Raw genomic sequence first — 24,674 nt, 5'->3', positions numbered from 1 at the left:
TGATTTCTACTCTTGCATGTGTGTCTTGCATGTGTGGTTGAATTCGTGGATGTTTAGAGGTAAGGAACCGAAGCTAGTGTGGCTTGTTCTTGAAAGATGCTTGCTGATTTCGTGTATACTGCCCAACCCAGAAACTTGTGGAGGCTTACATGCATGTTTCGAGTTGAATTTTGACTTTGATTCCTTCATAAAAGTTGTAGACGACATCTCAAACTATAACATACTAACATTTGGGACAAAATGGTTGAGATTTAAGGGGAAAAACCCTCTTCCTACGAAGACACTAGATCTGGAACTGCTTTGCACCTTTTGGTAGTTTTGTGGGTTGCATGTTGATTTTTACCGAGAATTTTTCTTCTACTTCTTCATAAAAATTGTATAGAACATCCTAAAGACTAACATACTCAAATTTTAGGTAAAATGAGCAAGTGTAGCCTAGTGAATCGACTTACTCTTGAAGACGGTAAATCTGGAAACACGGTACTGGACACCCGAGACTTCTTGGACCTATATGGTGGCTATTATTTGGAAATTTCACTTAGATCCCTTGATGAAAGTTGTAGGGGACTTCTTGAGGAAAAACATATCCAAATTTCAGAGGAAACGGAGAAGAATAAGTGGGTGAAAACTTGATAATTCGGAGATAGCTATACTGGACGTTTCGGTGCTAGAATCAGGAGCTTCGGACGCCTATAGAAAATTATCTAGAACGAATATGGCCTAGATGTCTTCATGAAAAATCTAATTTAGTGTCTTAAATATAACCTGGTAAAATTTCATAATTTTCGGAGGTCATTCAGGTATTTTAATAGAATTATTTCAAAAACTGCGCAATCTGTTTCTATCCGAAATTGCATGCTGTATTTGTGTGAATTATATCTTCTTGTGTGAAACTCTTTAGGGCATGTGTTCTTCGTGAAATTGCTATCTTATTGTCTTGTCTATCACATGTCATAATTTCATGATTTTTGAGAATCATATGGATATTTAATTTAAATGTTTTCTAAAATGGTACAAGCTGGAATTTTGTAAACTTCAAAAAGGCATGATAAATGGACTATTCTAAATCGTATGGACTCCATGAATTGTATTGTTATGAATGATTGTGTCTTGCTGCATGTATGATGATGATTGGAGATGCATGTATGAATCAAAGGATGAAAATGATCTTGATTGCCATCACACCACATGCCACGTTAAAAATTGAACTATAATTGAAGATATGAATTGAGATAAGTGAGAAGGCCGTCGGAGGTGTGACCCGACGATGCCCCAAGAGTGTCGGGATGCCTGGCTAGAAGGGTACGGCCGATTGCCCGGTTGCTTTGAATGGCCGGATGCCGGAGGGTCCTTGGGAGTATCGAGATGCCCAAAGCGTGAGGAGCCGGAAGCTTGGCAGGTATTGTGCCGAGGGATGCCTCGTGATGCCAGTTGGGGTGCGAGATGCCTGGCTAGAAGGGCACGGCCGGATGCCCGGTGGCCTTAAATGGCTGAATGCCAGAAGGTCCTCATGATACCAGTTGGGGTACGAGATGCCCAGAATGTGGGGGTGCCGGATGCTTGGTTGTATCTTGGATACTTGCCTGGAGGTTTGTGCTGGATGGTTCTCGCGATGCCAAGATTGGGTGCGAGTGATGAATGTGGGATGCAAACATTGGTCCCGGGAAAGAGAAATGTGGCAGTCCAAAATGAAAGGATGAAATTGAGAAATTGAAATTGAATTATGCATGATGGTATATGCATGACATGATGATGATGAGTGCATGGATGCATGGTAATGATGATGGTACATGTGACATGATGATGGTAAGTGTATGACATGATGGTGATGACTATATGATGATGTATGTACATGAGGTATGATGACATGTGCATGATATCAAGGTAAATTGTGCATGGATGCTTTAATGACATGTGATGCTATGATTGTGAAGATTGTGTGGCATGATGCATTGAGTGGTTTATTGATCATTTACCTGCTGAGTGGTTGTACTCACTCCTTTGGGGACCAACATTTCAGATTAGAAAGATGTTGCTTCCTACCGTCACGCGAGGCACCTTCTATGGCCTCCCATCGGATGTAAAGGTAGAGTGTTCGGAGATTGACTGCGTCCTCGTCCCTAGACTGACATTTATGCGAGTGCGAGTGCTGGTTATGTACGATGTAGGCCTGGCTGAGGGCCCCGTTATTCAGGAGTTTCTGTCAGTTCATGTCCGCCGAGACGGAGTGTTTTGGGGGATGCTGCCGCCACCACCACCCGACGCACCAGGATGGGTGTGATGGCTACGTGAGGGGTAGAGAGCTGGTGTTTCTTTTTGGGAGTAGCCGCCTCTGTTAGATGGAGGATGTCATGTGATTACTTTAGGGGTCGTAGTATCTTTTTGGGATGTGGCCAAGTGTAGCTGAAAATCTTGGCTTTCTTTTGTTGTATCGACTCGCGAAAATCCATCACGAGAATATGTAAATAAAAGTGGCATGGCTTTATCTTTTCCTATGGTACTTAGTGGTGTGCATTGTATCATGATTGTTGGAGGGAGAGATGGCGATATTAAATTATGCTTCCGCTAATAAGTCGCGCTGGGACCGTTTAAAAAAAAAGTGTCTATGATCTTCGACGCTTCTACTAAGAGATGTAACTAGTGTTCCATTAGGTGTAGCATTAGGTGCCTGTGGCGACCTAAGGTGGTTCGGGGTGGCACACGGACTAAGATCGCCTCGGTAGTATGCGGGCGAGGCTAAGGGCATGTCTCTCATCCCACATTGCTTAGGGGGGAGTCCTGTGCTAGCTTATAAGGCTTGGGTTCCTCTAATTGTACATACGCGTTTTCTTGGGGTAGTATGAGTTGCCTTGAGAAGCACAAAACCATGAGGACTTAGTGTCCAAAGCGGACAATATGTGTACAATGGAGGCCCAAGTCCTTACAGGTGGTATCAGAGCCGACTCCCGCAGCGTGTGGGGCCACAGCGAGGGCGCTGTGCCTTAAGGGGGGGAGAATGTGACGACCCAGACCCGGAGCAGTACGAAAAGACAGACTAAGATCGCCTCGGCAGTACATGGGCGAGGCTAAGGGCATGTCTCTCGTCCCACATTGCTTAGGGGGAGTTCTGGGCTAACTTATAAGGCTTGGGTTCCTCTAACTGTACATACACATTTTCGAACAAGACTGTGAGTACTTAGTGTCCAAAGCGGACAATAGTTTCTCTGCTCAAATGGCCACAAACCACCATTGCATTTATACACCCATTGAAATGGCATGATTCGATTTCTTGTGATCGTGTAAGCAGGCGGAGCTTTTGGCTTGTAGCTAGCATGCAAGCAAAATGCTTATTAGCACAAGCATTTGCAAGGCACCCCTGGGATTTTGAAGAAGCTAACACATTTCTCGAATTGAATGCAAGGGTGATTGGTTCCAAGATGGGCAGTGGGCTATTCCCCCCTAGAAGCAAGAACCATCCGTTGGTTACCAATCTGGTTCTCAGGTGGATCATTGAAACCGGTCTTCTAGAGGAAGGAATAAAGCCAAAATGTTTCTAATGTGTGTTGTATGGACACCAAACTAGCATGTGATCCTAATGAACGAAAAGATATAGAAGGGAGGACGATGACAATATTTGAGATGGGTCTCAATTTGGACAGTAAGAAGAGAGCATCAATGTCCTCATTAAGATATCAAAGAAGCAAGTCCATGGCTAGGGACTTTAGAATTGATAGAAAACTTGACTGGTATATATATATCGGTCCAATTCAGGTGGATGGTTCCATCCTTGGAACCGGACCGGTTCCCATGAGAATCGTTGGTTCTAGGTGGGTTTGGTCTGATTCTGGGCGATTGTTGATTTTTTGGGATACTCCTAAGTAAAAGGAATAAGTTTAGAATTTCTTGGAGGACAACTATCACAGTTAACCCCACTCAGAGATTAATTTTCTAGAGATGTTTTGACGATCATAAGGAACATTAAATTTAAAGCCATTTCTCTTCACTAAAACCGTAAGCCAAGACGTGTGTAGTCATACCCTCTCCTCCTACCTGTCTGTCCATCGGCGGCAGTAAGCCATTCTCCGCTTTTGCCCTTTTCTCTGACCTTCTCATTCAAGTATTTAAATCCTTAACCACCCGATAGTAATTCTCACTCTGGAAATAGAAATATTTATATAAAGAGAGATGTCTTCATGTACTTACACTTGCACCAAAGGAAAAGAAAACAAGTGATCCAAAACTACACTAAATCTATGGCCTTTCGACTCGAAGCCATCCAAAAATAACGTGTGGCTTCCCCATCTTTTCCTGCCTCGTTTCTTTTCTCCATTGAGTCCGAAACGCAGGTTGCGATTTGCAACGCATGAAACATCAGAGAGAGACCATGAAGAATGTGTCGAGGATCAAGTTCTTGCATTGCTTTAGACGGCCGTCATCGAGGACATGATGCTCGAGCCTAGGCGTAGGCGGAACCAGCTCATGCATCTTTTGATCGATGAGGACGACAATGAGAGAGCAAGCGTGAAACCACCGTATGCTCGATCGAGAAAGCATAGCTTTTCGCGCATGTTGAAGTCCGCTCTCTTCTACACCGCTTTGGTTTGTTATTCCACTTTTTTCGTTTTTCTAGTTTGTGCCATTAAAGAAATGTCCAACGAAGATTACATACTATGTTGCGGAAGAAACTATTATTATCGTGAAAATGTCACTTTAGGTCTGAGAACTACGTGAGAACATTTTAGTGGTTTCTGTATGGACTTCTTTTTCTCCATTTTTTTTTTCGCAGGCTCGGACTATCCACCGGAAAAGAAGTAGTTCAGTTCGAAACTCATTGTTGACGAAACGCTGTCCTTCAATGGATGCCGAACCAAGGGGGTCGTTATGTGATAATAACGATCAGAAGCTTATCGATGATCAAGAAAAATCTTCTACCTCTCTTTCTTCAGGCTCAAGTTCGGCATTAGAGTATGTGGACTGTGTGTCCAAACAGTGGTCTCACGGTGGATTCTTGTACAATGGCTCATCAATGAAGCAAGAGCTAAGCCCAGATCATCAAGATCAGTCACGAACGAAATGAGCCAAACTTGATATGTGTCGCGACCTAATTTTTAGGTGCACCACCTAAGTTTAGGCTAATGGATTACTAAGTCTTTAAACTTAGCTCGAGCTCTCCCAAGCCCATACCAATTCGCAACTTAAGGTTCAAATATTTAACATGAAAATGATTATTATCTAGAAATCGCCATTAATCGGTTTATGGTTGGTCGATTAGAGACGCCTAAGTAAAATAATGAGATAATTATTTTACTCCTATGAACCATTTAATTACATGCCTTTGTCAAATCGACCCATCTCCGGTCTTTAATCAATTTTAACAGTGCCGTATTGACCCTTGCAGATTAGCGCGGTCGAGCAATCGATTTCTGATCAAATTCTCAAGTCGGTTACATTTAGATTCCTTAACGGCTTCACCTGATAAATTAGTTATCTTATGAGTGATCAGCTTAGAGAAAAAGACTATAAGCGCGTCGATGAAAAGCTAAATTCATTTAGTCGAAAACATAATCGAAAATCAGAATGTCACAACAGACGTTTCAAAATTCTTTCATAAAGGGTTTCACAAACCATTTTTAGACAATCATTCAAACCCAATTCAAAGGATAATTATCTCTTTCAACATCAAAATGGTAGTGAAAGCTTGATCCTGTTTTATGCAACAAAAGATGCTATTTATCCACTCATGGCATATATAATCCATAATTTTTTTTTCAAAACATGAGTTTAAAACACAAAGAAGAAATAGTGTCACTCACCTGGGAAAAGCCCAAAAACCAACTACGACACTTACTTGAACCGACGCACTCAGATACCTAACAATTAACCGAAAAACAATATCAAAAGGCGGCATAAAAAAAATTCTTATAACGACTTGCCTATACTAAGCCTATTTGTCGATAAAATGACACCTACGTGCCAATGAAAGCTTGTATTTAGCAGAAACCTATTGTTGTCTGCTAGGCATGGCTCGCGTGCTAAATTTTGTCGCACCATAACTTCCTCCATAATATTCCGTTTTGAGCCATCTTATAGTTCTCTTGATACACTACAACAACCCCAACTTAGCCGTCCCAAAACCTCACCGAAAATTGCTAAAATTCATAGCCAAAGTTATTGTTCGGTATCGTTCGGTACTATTCCAAAATGTACGCCAAAATTGAAAATTATGTTATGGGCAAACTATAAGCTCAAATCACAATTTGTAAAATGCTATAACTTCAAAACACCATAAACTATCATTTCTGTAAAATTACGCAGTTCAATAACTCAAAAATCAGACTTTGCCGCACAAATCTCCAAGAAATCCAAATTTTGAGCCCTAATTGTGACGATCTGTTTGAATAGATGATTACAGGCTTCAATCACTTACTGGTGTTGCAAAACGGAGTTAAGTTAGCTTAATGAGGCTTCTGGATCATGAGCGCGCCAAAAATTTTCCCTTGCTTCTTTCTTCTTTCTCCTTTCTCTTCTTTTCTCTCTTCCTTTTTTCTCTTCCTTTCCCCCGTTTCATTTATGCCCAAGCCCTCCCTCTCTCTTCTCTTTAAAAACAGCCCAAGCTTCCACTCTTCTCCTTCAGCTTCTTTTGTTGACTTTTCAAACGCTCTTCTTTTATTTCTTTCCTTCTTTCTTTTTCTTTTTTTCTCAAAGCTCATATATTACATAGAAAGTGTCACGGTTAATCTTTCTAGTGTACTTTTTTCTCTTACCAATCAAATTTTACTAACATGGATGTTGGAACACATGTATCGTGCTATATTATGCTTACATAGCATGACACCACATAGGTGTTGAGACAACATAAACATAAAAAGAAAAAATGACACAATTGAGAGAGAGCTCCATTATGACCCGCCATTACCGTGGGCTCCAACTCTAAGTTAGCATTGGCCATGGCCATTCATGCTCAAGCTCACAGATGGCCATAGCCATGATGTCTATTTGAGCTGCAAAGCTTGAGCCATGGCTACTTGATCTTCGAGCTTGTGGCATTGCCGCATGAGCTTTAAAATTGCAGCATTTTCATTCACTCGAGTCATGAGCCACGGAGCTCATAGCCCATAACTACTCAATTTCTAGTCGTGAGTTGATAAGAATAATAGTTTTGTGGGTTTTTGTTTTCATAATAAAATGAAGAAGAACCTACGGGAGGGAGGGAGGGAGGGAGGGAGAGAGAGTCTATGGGCTCGTTTGATTTGGCTTTTGGAAGGGGCTTTTGGACTCTAAAGGGGTTTGGCCAAATGCAAACGTGTTTGGTTCAATTTTTTGGACAACTTTGGCAAGATACAATTATATCTCCAAATGGCTCTAAGGGCCTTTAACCAAAGTAGCTTCGGAGGTACTTTAGGAAGTTGCATATTTGGAATGCGAGTCCTATGGGTACTATTCATCTTCTCCAGGGAAACAAACAGAGGCCGACGACTGCTGACCAAGGAGTTGCCCACGTTGGCGACCATTGCTTAAGGGGTCGCTCGACCCTAGTAATTGCCGCTTGAGGGTTGCGACCACCGTCTATGGTCATGCGACCTCAGGAGGTGGTTGCCTCGGTTCGCGTGATCCAGTTGACGATTGCCTAGGTTCGCGTGACCTAGGTGATGGTTGTCACGTCCCAATCCTCCAAGTATGTGCCCATCCCTCAATGGTCGATTAAATAGCGATGTCTCAAGACACGTCGCCGACCCATTCATTTTAATGCGCATGTGGAAGCGAATAAATAAATCCCCAGACAATAACCGGATGAGATAGAAAAGTAGGGCCACAAATTTTCAAAATCACAACACAGTTATATACACATATCAAACCATGTCATATATAATATTAGCCTATATATATATATATATATATAAGGTCTACAAAAAGGGGAGGGTAGAGGGCTACAAATCCTCTAAGCATTCGAGCCTTCAACTGAATACTCCGGGGACTCTAGATCTAAAAGATCCAAGTCTACCTCTAAACCACCAGGAGGGTCAGTCATCCCCTGGCCAAAAGCGATCTCCAGAACCAACCTAGGAATCTTAAACTCCAAAAGAGGGCCTTCTCTGGGTCCATTTCGCCCATGACGATACCACGATATGAATTTATGGGGTACCTTATGGGGTAGACCCACATCAACCCAGACAGTGGATCTCACAAGTTCGTAGACCCAGGCTCCTTGGCTCCCAGGGAGTGGAATCTCAGAATGCTGCTCGGTAACCTTCTTCGGTTGGCCAAAACGCTCTGGTGGCACATCTATCTAAGGACCTATGAATGTTATCCCACAATGGGGTGAGACGATGCCTCAACAAGTTTACCCCCTAAGCTCCGATTAGGAAGGAAATATGCCTAAAGGCTACCTAGGCACACATAAGACAGATGACTTACTTTTGTCTCAGTTCCTTCATACAAGTCACTATAGTACAAAAACTCAACCGATCCACTCAATTCAAATCGAACCATTGATCAACCAGTCAATCAGCTCAAGTCCACATCAACCGTACTATCTATCCCTTCAATACCACATATCTTTATCCTCTAATACTATCATTATTCATGACAGTTGCAATATATGGTCTTAGCTCACTCAAGCTGACAATTATAGATCGTGCTCACTCAAGTTGATAAAACGATCATGAGGGATATATATATAGGTCGTGCTCACTCAAGCTGATAAATCCCCACATTGAAAATACCCAATAAAATAATCGTGTGTCGATACACGATTGGTCTGAGTCAAAACCTCAATATCTTTCTTTTAGAAATTCCCACTAGTCATAATAATCCATAATCACATTTTTGGCGTTGTAGACTGATGCTCGGTATTTTCCAATTAAATACCAAAATTACTCAATTTTGGAATAAAAACCCAAAATTATAATTCTCACTCAATTTGCACAACCTAGCATTCAATTAAATAAACCGAACACACCATTGCAATCAGCATGATATTCCAGTCACCGATTATTCTGTTATAATTTCCAGAAAATAATAAATAATTAAATAAATGCAAATAAATGCCATAAATAGAAACTTAGGTCGAAAAAGCCTAATTAAATACCGAAACGAGCCCGAAAAACTTTCGAACCTATCTAGATAAATAATACGACCTATCTAATTGCTAATTGCACTACTCTAACCACCTAACATTTAATATCAAACGATTAAATTGCTAATCCATTCTAACTAAACATCTAATCCAAGCTTAATCTAAACTAATCAACCCTTAAGTATAATCGACTCCCTAAACAGAGATTAGTGAGTAAACTCACTGGATTTATGGGCCAGTGAGTCCACGGCGACAGCGACGCGGAGACGGGTGACAAACTCCGAAGCAGTGACACCAAAGGAGGCCAAACCGAGGCCGAAATCAGCCCCGTAAAGCTAACGATTGAGCTGAATGGGTTGCTTCAGTTCTGCCCATTGTTGGTTCGAGGGTTGATGGTGAAAGTGCTAGTATAAACACCTAGAGGGGATGAATGGGTTGCTTCAGTTCCCTCTTAAGTCAATTGCAAAGTCTTCTCATGCAGTTTAACAGGAGCTATCTCTTGGACCATTGATTTCTAGTGCTGCAACACCACTGGTTCTATTCGGGAATCAGCAGGTTTACTCCTTTGAGCAAAGTTGGACTGATTTATGGAAAGGCGAAGCTTGTGTTTTGTAAAGAGCTTTTTTTTTTTCATTTTTTCTAACTCATTAATCTTCATCTCAAGCTCGTTATTGAGCTCCTAGTGTTGAACTTCTCGATATGTCAAAACCATAGTCATAATTTCCATAAACTACACCTATGTTTTTGTCTTGAACTGCTTTAGTAAGAGGATCTCTATGTAAACTCAAAATGCTTTTGAGACAATATAAACTCAAAATGCTTTGCGTCTCACTAGAGGATCCTCCCATTTATGTCCACCACTAATACTTGAAAGATTAACGCGTTAGAGACTATCACACAATCTCACCACGTCTTGAAAGATCTACCCAAATAGATCATAGCCTAAACTCTGATACCAACAAATGTCACACCCCGATTCAACAGAATAAGGGCATGACACTGCCGTTCTTTCACCAAAGGATGCAACCTCAACATAACCAAAATTCAGCCAAAAGTCAACACACACACGCATGCACACGCACACGCACACGCACACGACAAAAAAGGCGTTTGATTATAATATTAGAGTTTTTTATAAAACACCAAAATTAATATAAACACCTCCACCAAAAGCTTATTCACAAACTTATCAACTATATATGACTCATATCAAAAAGTCCCTACCACAAAAAGTCCTGCCTAATAACAAATGCTTAGGCCTACTTGCGCCTTGCTGAAGAACCTAAAAAAAAAACAAGTAGATGAGAAGAGTGAGCTACCACGACTAAGCAAGTAACACATTTCTTTCAAGCGGATTGAGAAATCACTATGCACATTTAAAACGCAACCATAACTCATTCTAAAATAATATATATTCATAACATAAATACGGAAGACACCAATGGTCCAGGTCAATCTCATAAAAACCTGTATCGATGGTCTATTCCATTGATTAATCTCATCAAAACATACATCGATGATCCATTCTGTCACACCCCGATCCTTCGAGTGCGCGAACATCTCACTCTGGTCGATACAAATGCGACTTCCTTAGACACGTCGCCGACCCATTCATTTTTTTATTACGCATGCGGAAGCGAAACAAATCCCCTGACAACATTTAACTTGGGATAGAAAAGCAGACAATCAATCACAACCAAACAAGCTTCATTATAAACACATAGGTTTATATACAACACTGGATTGTCTACAAAATAGACAGGCTCAACAACTAGGGAACTGTCCTGTGACCAATTTGTCAGACACGTTCGTCGATTCTTCAACCTCCACCTTCCGAACTCCAGGACTTCCGGTCCTCCACGATCGTCATCTAGGGACCTGAAATATTATCCCACAACCGGGATGAGACTACGTCTCAGCGAGTCCTACCCTCAAAAACTCAATTAGGAAGAAAATACGCCTCAAGGCACTCTAGCCACACAAATAGGATAGAGGACTTACCTCGCCTCAATTCCTTCATGCACGTCAGTTTAATCAATAAATATTGACAACCACATCATCCAAACAATTCAATTACTCATATCGATTCAGCGATCAATCGACTCAGTCGATCACATGTCATCAAAACCACTCTCCGATCATCTCAAGCGTTCCAATTCCAATTTCACTCCCGGCTCAACGAGCCGAACTTAATCAATCCTCTGATATAAACCACGGTCCAAAGGACACGACCTATCTTTAGGTGGCAAATTACGGCCCAATGGGCGCGACCTTTAATAGGTGGCAGGTGACGGCCTTATCAGGTGCGACCCTTATCGGGTGGCAATTTACGGCCCAACGGGCGCGACCTTTATTAGGTGGCAGTTTACGGCCCCAGTGGGCACGACCGATTCCCAATTCGGTGGTATATCACGATCCAACAGGGCACAGCCGAGCTTCGATGATTTTCTAGATCCACTCACAACCTTTCACGATTAAAAATCCAATCGAATACCAACACTAAACAGATTTGGGATGAATCCCCACATAAACATCCATTCAATCAATCGATACAAACTGGTCATACAAACCAATTACGGTACTAAAAGCCAACACTGGGTATTTTCAAGTTAAATACCACAACTTCATCAATATTACTCAATTCCACACTTTTGGAATTATTAACCATAATCATCAATCACTCAATTTCTCAATTTAAACATACAATTAACACAAACCGACCGCACTTCTTTGCGATCGGCTCGAAATTCTAACGACCGGTCATCCCGGCATAATTTTCGAAATTATTAAATAATTAAATTTAATTCCCAAAATTAAATAATTAAATATTATTTTATAACAATATAATTTAATAAAATAATATTGATAAATTCGAAATAATTATTTAATTAAAAATAATTAATTAGGGCTTAAACAAGATTACACTAATTTAACATACAATTAGCCATAATTAAACATCCATTAAACTAATCATACAACTAATCTAATTTACATTAAAATAATCTAATCTAACCATCTAAACCTAATTAGACTAATCTAAACACCCCTTAAGCGTCATTAACTCACTAAGCAAGAATTAGAGGATAAACTCAACGGTTTTGCGCGCCGGTGAGTTCACGGCCACCACGTCACCAAGGCGGTTGATAAACCCCAAAGCGGCGACACCAACGGAGGCCGGGAAGACACTGAAAACAGGCCTCGAAGTCTGGAACTTCTTGCTGTCTTCGCCGATCCGGGCTGAACTGCAGAGAAGAAACCAGCAACTTCAACGACGAAAACGGGCCGATTGGAGCTCCGGCAAGTGGGTGGTTGGCAACTGGCGGCTCCCGGGGGGTCTTGGGGATCTTGTAGGAGGTTGGGATGGGCAAAGGAGGGGTCGGAAAGGGGTGAAACAGCAAGAAAACGCGGAATAGGCGAAGCAGGGCGGAACCAGACGGTTCGGTGAGCGGCAGCTTCTCTCAGGATTTCGGTACGACTGAAGAATCGTTCCGGCAAGCGGCGGGATGCTCCGGAACGGGCTGGATGTTCTCGTGACAACGGTGGGTGGAGTGATGGCTGATTCGACTGGGAAGACTACTTTTTACTCGAATATTTGACGAAAGGTCAGCTGGAGCAGAAACTGAAATGAGGAGAAAACATGGGAGGAAAAACAGCCGACGATGGCCTTCCGGGCGTGCGACAATGGAGGGGCTGGTGCTGCTCGGTTCCTCTGGTTTTTGCTGAGCTTCTCTCCTTCAACAACAATGGATAAAGCCAAGAAATGGGGAAGAAGAAGCTGCTGAAGAGGAGGGCTCCCTTGGTGGCTCTCTAGCTTGCAACACTTGTCAATTTCTCCTTCCACTTGCCCCCACCATGACATCACATGCCATCAGCCACTCTCTCTCCTCAAGCTTCCTCCACAAGCTTGTTAAAAGGTGCAAAATGTCCCTGGCCCCATGGCATACGAATTTTAGACATTTGTGCATCAAATTCAATCAATTCTCACTCAATTCCATCCAATTGAAGCTCAATTAAATCAACCCATGTGTCCTCGGCCTTCTCATGACATTTCCCCGTCAAATGATCCAACTTGCATCCCGAAGATTAAATTAAAAACGGCCCTCTGACAATCTCGAACAAAAACGGCCTTACTTTACTTTTCTGCTAAAAATCTCGGTTTGTAGAAAAGTCTTCTGGAGATGAGTCGACATTCCTAAAATGAATTGTGACTTGACAGAACTTCCAATTTTTGTAATCGGGTTCAATTTCACGGTTAAATTCAATCTGGCGCGACTTTAGCGCGTCCTAATCTACCGGGTAGCTTTTAGGAATTTTCTGTGCAATTGACATGTGGTTGATTATTCTCAAGCCACAAAGTGCATCTTCGACACCTTGGCGACTCTCAATTGTCGTAGAAATCTCGAGGTTTCGATTACAGACACAGGGTACCCAAAACGACAGAAGAATCAATCTAGTGCCGGTCGACGAGGATATTGCGATCAGGTGGAATCACCCACACTCTAATCACATATCTCAGTCGAATCGACCTATTACTGATCTCTGTTCGATTCTGACAGTGTCATAATGATCATTGCAGATTAATACGGTCGAGTAGCCGATTCATGGTCGAATTCTCAAGTCTATTGCGTTTAGATTCCTTAACGGCTTTACCTGATAGACTAGTTATCTCGTGAGTAGCCAACTTAGAGAAGAAAGCTATAGACGCGAAGATGAAATGCCCGACTTATTTAATTGAAACCAGAATTGGAAAATCGGAATGTCACACATTCCATCAACCAAACTCAAACCACCTGTCAATGGTCCACTCCATTGACCAACTAATGCTCAAATGTCTATTCATGGTCATGCGTAACACCTATGACAAGACGACCAAGATTCTCCCTAGTTAGGTCTCCACATATTATTAGCTGGTAGCTTAGCCCACAAGGATATCCTAGACTAGTATGTGTATACCTATACACCGCTTAGGGTCTACAGAGACATTGAGAATTAATCACTAATCACAAATATCTAGTAATCCAACATTAGAATGAGAGTCATCTCATAACTCAGGCATTTGATATATAAATTTTAAAGCGTTCTTAAAGAACCACAAATGTTTGGAAATTCTTTCATAAAAGGGTTTCACAAACCATTTTCAGACAATCATTCAAACCCAATTCAAAGGATAATTATCTCTTTCAACGACAAAATGGCAGTGAAAGCTCGATCCTATTTTATACAACAAAAGATGCTATTTATTCACTCATAGCATATATAATCCATAATGTTTTTTCTTTTCAAAACATGAGTTTAAAACACAAAGAAGAAATAGTGTCACTCACCTGGATCCCTAACAATTAACCGAAAAACAATATCAAAAGGCCAAGTAAAAAAAAAAATCTTATAATAACTCGCTTATACTAAGCCTATTTTGTCTGCTAGGCATAGCTCGCACGGTAAATTTCGTTACGCCATAACTTCCTCTACAATATTCCATTTTGAGCCATCTTATAGTTTTCTTGATACACTACAACAACCCCAACTTAGCCGTCCCAAAACCTCACCGAAAATGGCTAAAATTTAAAGCCAAAGCTATTGTTCGGTACTGTTCCATATTGTTCTAGAATGCGTGCCAAAATTGAAAATTCCGTTATGGGCAAACTGTAGGCTCAAATTACAATTCGTAAAATGTTATAGCTTCACAACACTCTAAACTATCATTTCTATCCAAATATGCAGTTCAATAACTCAAAAATCGTATTTCGCTGCACAAATCTCCAAGAAATTCGAATTTCGAGCCCTAATTGCAACGAATTGTTCGAATAAATGATTATAGGCTTCGATCACCTACCGGCGTTGCAAAACGGGGTTAAGCGGCTTGGTGAGGCTTTCGGGTCATGAGCGCGCCAAAAATTTTCCCTTCCTCCTATCTTCTTTCCCCTTTCTCTTCTTTTCTTTCCTCTCTTTTTTTCTTCCTTTCCCCCGTTTTGTTTATGCCCAAGCCCTCCCTCTCTCTTCTCTTTAAAAACAGTGGAAGCTTCCACTCCTCTCCTTCAGCTTCATTTGTTGACTTTTCAAACCCTCTTCTTTTATTTCTTTTTTTTTTTCTCAAAGCTCATATATTACATAGAAAGTGTTACGGTTAATCTATCTGCTGTACTTTTTCTCTTACCAATCAAATTTTACTAACATGGATGTTGGAACACATGTATCGTGCTATATTATGCTTACATAGCATGACACCACATAGGTGCTAAATTAGACAACATAAACATAAAAAGAACAAAAGACAATTGAGAGAGAGCTCCATTATGACCTGCCATTACCATGGGCTCCAACTCTAAGTTAGCATTGGCCATGGCCATTCATGCTCAAGCTCATGGATGGCCATAGCCATGATATCTTTTGGAGCATCAAAGCTTGAGCATGGGCTACTTGATCTTTGAGCATGCGGCGTTGCCACATTAGCTTTAATCTTGCAGCGTTTTCATTCGAGCCATTTTCATTCGCTCGAGTCATGAGCCACGGATCTCATAGACCATAACTACTCAATTGCTAGTCATGAGTCGGTACGAAAAATAGTTTTTGTGGGTTTTTGTTTTCATAATAAAATGAAGAACCTACAGGAGGGAGGGAGAAAGGGATAGTCTATGGGCCCGTTTGGTTTGGTATTTGGAAAAGGGCTTTTGGACTCTAAAGGGGTTTGGATAAATGTAAACGTGCTTGGTTCAATTTTTTGGACAACTTTAGCAAGATACAATTGCTCCAAATGGCTCTAAGGGCTTTTAACCAAAGTAGTTTCAAAGGTACTTTGGGAAGTTGCATCTTTGGAATGCAAGTCCCACGGGAACTGTTCATCTTCTCCGGGGGAACAAACGGAGGCCGACGACCGCCGGTCAAGGAGTTGCCTGCGTTGGCAATTGTTGCTTGAGGGGTCGTTCGACCCTAGCAACCCGCTGCTTGAGGGTCGCGGCCACCATTTGAGGTCATGCGACCTCAGGAGGTGGTCTCCTCGATTCGCGCGAACCAGGTGACGATCGCCTAGGTTCGCATGACCTAGGCGATGATTGCTTGGAGTTCGCGACCTAGGCAACCGTTTGGGTCGGGCAAACCTAGGTGTTACGACCCAGACGGCCACCTAGGTTGCGAACCGCAGATGTTGCTTGAGGTTGCACAACCTCAGGCGAGGCTGGTGGTGGCTAGATAAAGCCACCGATGGCTAGATTAAAAAAAAAAAACAATAAAAGTCATATGCAAAATGTAGTTTTTACCAAATTGCATTTAAGTTAAAGTTGTTTTGCAATACACTTTAAAATTATAACTTACCAAATATTATTTGCATTTCGAAAGACTCCATTAACCTAAAGGTATTTGCATTATCCTAAAGATATTTGCCTACCCTTTTTTAGAAACACCACTAAATAAAGATATAAGCAGATTGCACCCTTTTTTACTGCTACAGGAAGTCAAGACATCATAATAGCACCTCTAGCACCAGAGAAGGATCCACGATTAGAGTAAAATAACTGCAGCAAAAGAAAAGTGAAACAATGCGTCAGATCGAAAAGTATTTAAGAATTGTGTACAGGAAAAAGGAAAAGAAAAAGTGGCAATGGTAGAAAGGAAAAACAAATAAGGGGAAGCTTGGAAGAACTGAGGGGATTATGTTACTGCAAAGGTCCACTAGATTAGCCTTGATATGGATGGATTATGAACTGAAAATAAAAGCTAGGCCTTCTAAAACAATTTCCCGTTGCAATGGAAAATACCGTTTGGATCAACCTAATTGAAATGAGAATTCAATAAATTTCCCACCTAAACAAAGTGGAGATTTTTAACGAGCAATGTTGAGATAATGAATTTGGTTTTACAAAACTTTTAAAGCAATGTCACAAATATTAAAGGGTAAGCAAAAAACAAATGAATGGAAGCACTGTCGCAACCTCTTTTTTCGGCGCCTGATTATGCGCGAGTGCTTGTGGAGGCTAATGGTTTGGCTAAGTCTATTAGGCTTAACTTGGGCTCTCCCAAGCTCACTTAATGGTTTGATATTTTTTGCCTATAAGTTAATTTTAAAATGTAATCACCACTAATCAACTTAGGGTGGATCGATTAGAAACTCAAGCGAAATATTGTGAGGCACACTAGAGAAACTAAGTTCGGGGACTCGATTACACTAGTTAATCACTAATGCCATTCCAATACCTAATACTGTTTAAACCCTAAGGCTTTTTGGATTCTCGAGGGATTTTCCATGTGTGGAGGAAAAACATTGGTCTTTTTCTATTTTTTGAACATAAAAGGGATTATTGGATTTTTTGCTCCTTTTTGAAGATATAAATCATTTTTTGGCTTTTTCTGATTTTTTTTTGGAAAATTGTGTAAAACATAGGATATTTTGGATTTTTTTCATTTTCTGAAAATAATAATAATTTATTTTATTAAAATATTATAATAATATATTAAGAAACGACCCGGGTCGGATCCACGAGTTGGGTCCGACCCAGGTCGTCCACCCAAGACCCGGACGGCCTGCAACGGAGGCCCGGCCCGGGATTTTTTCTTTTCTTAAAACATAAAAGCCCAAACGATTTGGCCCCTTTTCATATATATATAAAACTACAGCCTAAAGGCTACCTGGCCCACACGTACAAACCCAACCCAGGCGGAACCCTACCCGAACGACGACTCGGGTCCGACCTGACTCAGTAGTCGACACTCGAATCCTAAAAAACCTACTCGATCGACGACCCGGTTCCGCCCGACTTCGACCCGCCTTCTCCCTCACTGCTGGAGCCTTCGAGATCTAATGATCCGCGGCCTAGGTGGCTGAGCTCGTCTTGGTCCGAGCTCGGGCCTCTGCCGGCACTGCCTTGACCTCCGTCCGGTCGGCCGTTACAGCCGATCCCATCGCCTGTCGCCACCCGTCACCGCCGGTCACTGCAAATACGACCCTCGCTTGGGATTTCCATCGAACGCCTGGCGGGCACCGGTTGAGGAGGACAAGGCGGAGCCCTTCGGGCTCGGGATTGCAACAAGGCTTCGAATAGGCAAATAGCGGGCACTAGCGAGGAGGCAGACTATGGACGGTCGGGGGCCGGAACTCGCGTGAAGCCGACGGTGGTGAGTCCCGGCCCGATGACCCCAGCACGCATAAACAAACAAAAAAAAAAGGTGGACAACCCTAGCTCACCGCAACAGGGGATGCAGCGTCGGGTGGGTGGTCCGGTGGGCCGTCGACGGTCCGAGCTTGTTTTCTCCCTGCAACTCGCGGATCTGGGTGCCTTCTCCCCTTCTCTCGCTCGCACTCTCTCCCTCTCGGGCTCGTGGAGATGACAGTTTTTGATGCTAACTACCAATGTCACGTGGGATCTCAAAAAGCAGACATCATATCATTATATAGAACGAAGGGTCTTTACAACTGGTCTGGCCACGCACTTATTCCAAGCTTGCTTGTATCTATGTGCAACATAAATAGCTAGGGGAAAAAGCCCCAAGAAAGCCAATCCCCAAATGCTGAGATTCGCTCTTGACTACAGAAAAAGCAGAGGAGCATATGCACTATATAACTAAAGCACTTCTTGTAGTAAGCATTTATCTTATCATCCTCAAGACCCGGACTTCGTCAAAGATGAACTATTTGGGTTCTGCAAGGGAGCAGTTGAGGTATTACTCTTCGTCTGGGAATTCGGGTTCGATGATGACGACTTAGTGAAGAAAACTACATGCTCCTGATTATCAAGAAGCAGTTGAAGGGCTCTCGGTATCCTGGGCAGGTTCACATCCAACAACCCCTCGAGTACTTGAACAACCAGCCCCATCGATGGCCTGTGAGTTTCCTCATCTTGGACACACCAGCAAGCAACTTTGCATATCCTATTTAGCTCTTAAGTGTCAGCGTTTTTCTCCAAGTCTGGGTCCAAAAGATCAAGCAGGTCACCTCCTCCAGCTATCTTGCTAGCGGCCCATGTTGGGAAGAACTTGATGGCCCCATTTTCCGATAGCTCTAAGTTCCTCCTTCCTGACACAAACTCAAAAAGCATCATCCCATAGCTATAAACATCAGCTTTTACTGTTATGGCCACTCCAGAGATCCACTCCGGTGCAAGATACCCTCTTGTGCCTCTCATGGTTGTCAACACCCTACTGAAATCTCGACCAACAAGCTTTGCCAGGCCAAAATCTGCCACTTTTGGACAGAAGTCAGCATCTAGAAGGATGTTCTCTAGCTTGATGTCACAATGTATGATGCAATCTCTACACTTCTCATGGAGATAAGCCAGACCTCGTGCCGTTCCCAAAGCAATTTGGTACCTCGTTTTCCAATCCAAGGTCTTCGAGTCCTTTCTATGAAAGAGATGATAGTCTAAGGAACCATTTGGCATGAAATCGTAGACCAACAGCCTCTTGTCACCTTCGAGCAAAATCCGCGGCTTTGACAAGATTCACATGCTGGATGGTGCCGATTGTGATTACTTCCATTCGGAATTGCTTCTCACCTTGGCTTATGCTTTCAAGCTTCTTGACCGCTATGTGACTTGAATCGGGTAATGTTCCTTTGAAAACCGAACCGAACCCACCCCCACCCAACTTCTCTGAGAAATTCTTTGTTGCTACTTGCAAGTCCCGGTATGCAAAGGCTATCAGTGAACCCTCCACTTCTTTTGTGGTTACAGTTGCCCCTCTCCTCCATCTCCAAACGGCAAACGAGACAATGGCTAATATCCCTACCACGGCACTAACAGACCCTGCCACTATTGCAGTTACATTACTCTTCTTGCTGGGATCCTTAATGTCGGAGGCAGCAAGCCAAACATAGAAACTCGTTCCAGGGGTATGTTAGGGAAATCCCTTATGATGTTTTGAAGATGACAAAAAAAATCAAAGGCTACTAACATGTTTAATGGTTAAGTAATAGACCATGCAGATAATAGAACATATAAAGGATATTGTCAAAGTCTGAAGATGGCCAGAAGACTGAACGTAACATATGTCCAAAGTATATTGTGAAGATTTCCAGACTTCTGTTTCAAAGTCTAAAGACTGCCGTGTCAAAGTCTGAAGACTGCCAGACTTTAGTGTCAAAGTCTGAAGACTGCCGGACTTTAGTGTCAAAGTCTGAAGACTGCCAGACTTTAGTGTTAAAGTCTGTTCTACATCAGAAGTCTGCTCACTTTGACAAAGTCCAGACTGAACGTGAATGATGAACCAGAAGATAGACTCTATTCTGAAGTTGAACTGGGTACAGACCTTAAAGCTAAATCTGTTCAGAAGCAGAATATGTTCAGACCCAGATTGTAAAGTCTATTGCACTCAGACTTAGATTGTAAAGTCTATTGCTATCAGACTTTACATCCAGACTCGACAAAACGTAACTCAAGCCCAATCATATAACGGCTAGTGATCTGGTTTGGATTCCACATCAAGATTCATTTGATTGACTTAATCTATTTGATTGACAATTGGATCTTGAAGACAAGATCTTTCTATACGAAGAAGCTTTACTTATGGAAACCGAGATTTCGTTTGTATGGGCGATCGGAATCAATTTGGGATTCTACCTTTGTCACTCAACGGCTACCAAATCTTCTAGATACAGAACTGTCCAATGGGTATATTGGAAGACGATTCTCCGGGATGCTGTCCAACGGCTAGTTTGGAAGTGGAGGAGTATTTAAGGAGATGAAGGACCGATGAGCAAGTAAGAGACGGAGCGTAGAATTTATAATTCCAAAGTCTGAGCGATCTTCACTTTTCTCTTGAGAGCTTAAACGTTTGTGATCGTGAGAGAAATACCAAAAGAGTGACTTAGTGAGATAGTGTGATCTACTAAGTGTTTGCACTAAAAGTAGTAATCTCTTGTTGATTGCATAGTGGAATCCGACCAAGAAGGTCATTAGCGTGGGAGAGTGGACGTAGGCTTGGATTAAGCCGAACCACTATAAATCTTGTGTTCTTATTCTCTTCCTTAACTCATTTGTTTGAAGTTTATTTTATTCCGCATATACTTGCCAAGATTTATTTTAAACACCTATTCACCCCCTCTAGGTGTTAATACTAGCTATATCAGGGTAGTGCCTTGTTTAAGCTGTTCCACATTGAAGAGATCCCCGATCCAGATTGAGCAGGCATTATCCTCGAAAGCATAATCCGTGCAAGAGCAATTGCTCAAACAAGCAGTTCGGCATTCCTGATCGCTCCCTGCAACTAAAGATTGAGGTGCATCACGCAATTTCATGTTAGACATAGGCCAGAAACGGTCTTTCTCTCGCATTCGCTGCACAATTTAAGTTGGAATTCCTCATGCAACCACCAGACCAATCCCTCCGATTCCAATCCATTGGAGAGCTTATGCTAAATCCCGACAGCGGCTGCACGAATCTTCGCTCCGCTCGCCGCAAACACCGAAAGGCCCACAAAGTCTATACACATCGCATTGTTGAGAGGGCTTAGACTAGAACAAGGTCCACGCCGGGAAGGCAACCGGGACTCCCGCATGATCTGCCGAAAGGTCCATAACAAACCTTGTTATGGTGTTGAAGGAGATTTTGTTTGAATAGGTGAAGTAGCTCTCGTTCTCATTCTCCACATATCTTAACTCGTAAAAATATTTCGCTCTCATTTCAGGGACACCAGAGAAAATTTTCGTCTGATTGTCCCACGTCCCACTAGTCCAGTAAGGGTTAGACCCATTCCACCATACGTAGTACTTACCGTCACTGAATGGCTGGAGATGGAGAGAGAACAAACCTGTCGAAGGGTCCTCGGCGTTCTTCCATGATGTCAAGATCTGACTCCTGTTTTTGCGCTTGTCGATCCCTAATTTGGCACCGGGAAGCAATGTGTGCGTCGGGTAATCAAAGCTCTGCCACATAGTCACAGAAGAATTCGGCGCCACTTTGAGAGCGAAGTTCCTCAAGAACCGCCACCATGGAGCTCGATCCAGATGAAGTAGTAGTCAGATTCGTGGACCAAACGGGGACTTCGGAGTTGTTAACAATCACAAGATTGCCACCCGAGACCTTCAGCTCAGTGGATTGCTTGTCGGTGATAGGGTTGTCTCGGTTGGCGACCCGACGACGGTTTGCACGCTAATTTTGTTGTACCGTAGATGCCTATGTAGGAGTACGTGGAGTTACCCTATGAAAAGAAGCCAAGCGTAAAGTTGCCACCCGAGGAGGTTAAGGTTTGATTACCGGATATAGATCGATTCGCATCGAGCTTGTCTCGTGCCAAGACAGAGGTGGGTGTACGAGAGATGAGCAAAGCAAGAAAATTGGGAGCATGAACCACCACGGACTACTGTTTTTGCTATCCATGGCTGTACCATATAGGGTTCGGCGACGGTGTAGAAACAAGATTCACAGGGAAAAGTATATATACCCGTTTGTGCTCCGAGCAAGGGTGAGGAAAGAGATCTCAATGAAGAACGGGTCAAGAAACGTGCAAAGTACCGTGTGGAAACTTCAATTGAGACTAGCGCATTGTCATGGAGTACATAGATAGAAGCATTGAAGCAGGCATCATCCAGTGGACAAGGATGGGCATATCCCGGAGTGAAGAAGACGCTAGTGGTGCAACTTGGACATGTCCTCGTCATACACTGGAATAACATGCAATGAGAACACTCAAACTCGACATCAGATACTTGAGTGATCAAGGACTTTAAACATAGTTTTACCAGCATTAGTCAACAACAAAGGAACAAATCCAAGTGTCAAAGTCATTCATATATTTGAAAAGCTGGACCGACAAGATTTGATTTTCATGTAGCATTGTCCAATATTCTTATGGTCCTTACTCTTGTCTAAGGTAGATTAGAGGTCAGTATCTTCAACAAACTGTGCTCGTTCCAAGCATGCTGAGCTGACCTGTTCGTCAAGGGACTAAACTCTAGAGCAACGCATTGATTTTTTTTCCCCAATTTATATATATGTATCATCATGGTTGTGTGCCTTTACTGGAAAAACCTTATAGACTTTGTCGTGGCCATAGATGTTGGCGTGAAGAGACCTCTCTGGTTGGACTTGGAGCGATTGGTACTTGGCGCTGTGTCCATTATAATCTTTTACTGTTTTATCAATTCCTATACATATGCCACTTTCTTTATGGGATTAAATTTACTGGTGGGCCTTATATTTTAGCCTGAAAATCAAAATCCCCTCTACTTTTTTTTAAAGTATCTCTCTGCTATTTAAAAGTATGGTAAAAGCCATAAACTATGACATTTGTGAAATATTTACCCCAAACTTTTTTTTTTGTAATATTAAAAATCCCAAACTTTTCTTTTGTAATATTAAAAATCCCAAACTTTTACCTATGTGACACATTTGTCTCAAAATATTACAGTGTCACACATTTACTCCACACTCTTGTTTTGTGACATAAAAAACCTCAAACTTTTCTTTTGTGACACAAAATACCTCAAACTTTTTTCTATGACACAAAATTTTTGGGGTAGATGTGTGACTTGACTATAAGTATTGGGTTTTTGATGTTACAAAACAAAAGTTTAGGGTTTTGATGTAACAAAAGTATAAGTTTGGGCTTTTTGGTGTCGAAAAAAAAAGTTTTGGGTAAATGTATTACTACACGTGTACGAGTTTGGGATTTTTGATGTTACAAAAAAAATTGGAATAAATGTGTCACGGTTAATAAAGTTAGAAATTTTTTTGTGGGATAAGTACACTAATGGTGCCATAAGTTGTGTATGGCGCTCACTTTGGTGCCAAAAGTTTCCGTTGGATCACTTAAGTGCCAAATCGGAGAAAAAACGATCACTTTGGTGCCGCCGACGACAAATTCCAGCCAAAATGATTACGTGGCTTTTATATTTTTAAAAAAAATCAAAAAGCCTTTTAAACAACGTCGTTTTCTGTCTTCCTTAAGAAAATGACTTCGTTTTGCTGTCCTACGTGGATAGCCTCATAAAAACGACGCCTTTCTTTTTTAATTTGGAGATTGAAATTAGGGTTTTTTTGTCCGCAGTCGCTCGGCCCCTGTCGCTCGGCCGCCGTCCCTCGGCCACCGTCGCTCAGCCGCCATCCCTCGACCTCCATCATAGTTGCTTGCCACAACAAGACAAAAGAAAAAAAAAACGAATAGAAAATCCCGAGAGAGAGGGAGGTGTTGACGATGAGGGCGGAGGAGGGGATGGCGGGGCCATGGCCGCCGCCTTCGTAGCAACTAGCTTCGCCGACAACCTCCGTGGCGTTCCAGATCTTTGTGGTTACCATTGGCCGGATCGCTCGTGCTTCTGAAGATTCTTCGAGCTCGCGTTTCCTCTACACCCAACGATATTCCTTGGGAAAAGGCGGTGGTGGGGTTGAGATTCGAGGATTTGAAAGGTTGATAAGGTGATTGAAAATGGGGAAAAACTACTGGGGGAGGGCGGAGGCAAATGCATGGTTTCTTTTTTGGAAAATTACTGGTGTTGCTGGTTCGGTGCTGTTGGTGTTGCTGGATCTGTTTGGGGAAGAAGACGACACAAAACGGCGTCATTTTGGTATTAAGATGCTAAAACGACGTCGTTTGAAGGCCTAAGTGATCCAATGGAAACTCCGGCGAGCCACATCAGCATAAGAAATTAATAAAAAAAGGCCACGTCATATTTCCGGCCAATCAGATCGGCATTGGC

The 24,674-nt window shown here is 42.2% G+C and overlaps 1 pseudogene; it reads right to left on the bottom strand.

The window, feature by feature from the left end:
- Positions 1-18,645: 18,645 nt before the first annotated feature.
- On the bottom strand, positions 18,646-22,356 carry LOC120286568 (annotated as a pseudogene).
- Positions 22,357-24,674: the final 2,318 nt, after the last annotated feature.

The sequence above is a fragment of the Eucalyptus grandis genome, chromosome 1, assembly GCF_016545825.1.
Source record: "Eucalyptus grandis isolate ANBG69807.140 chromosome 1, ASM1654582v1, whole genome shotgun sequence".
NCBI lineage: Eukaryota > Viridiplantae > Streptophyta > Magnoliopsida > Myrtales > Myrtaceae > Eucalyptus > Eucalyptus grandis.
This window is presented reverse-complemented; position numbering and strand designations above follow the sequence as displayed.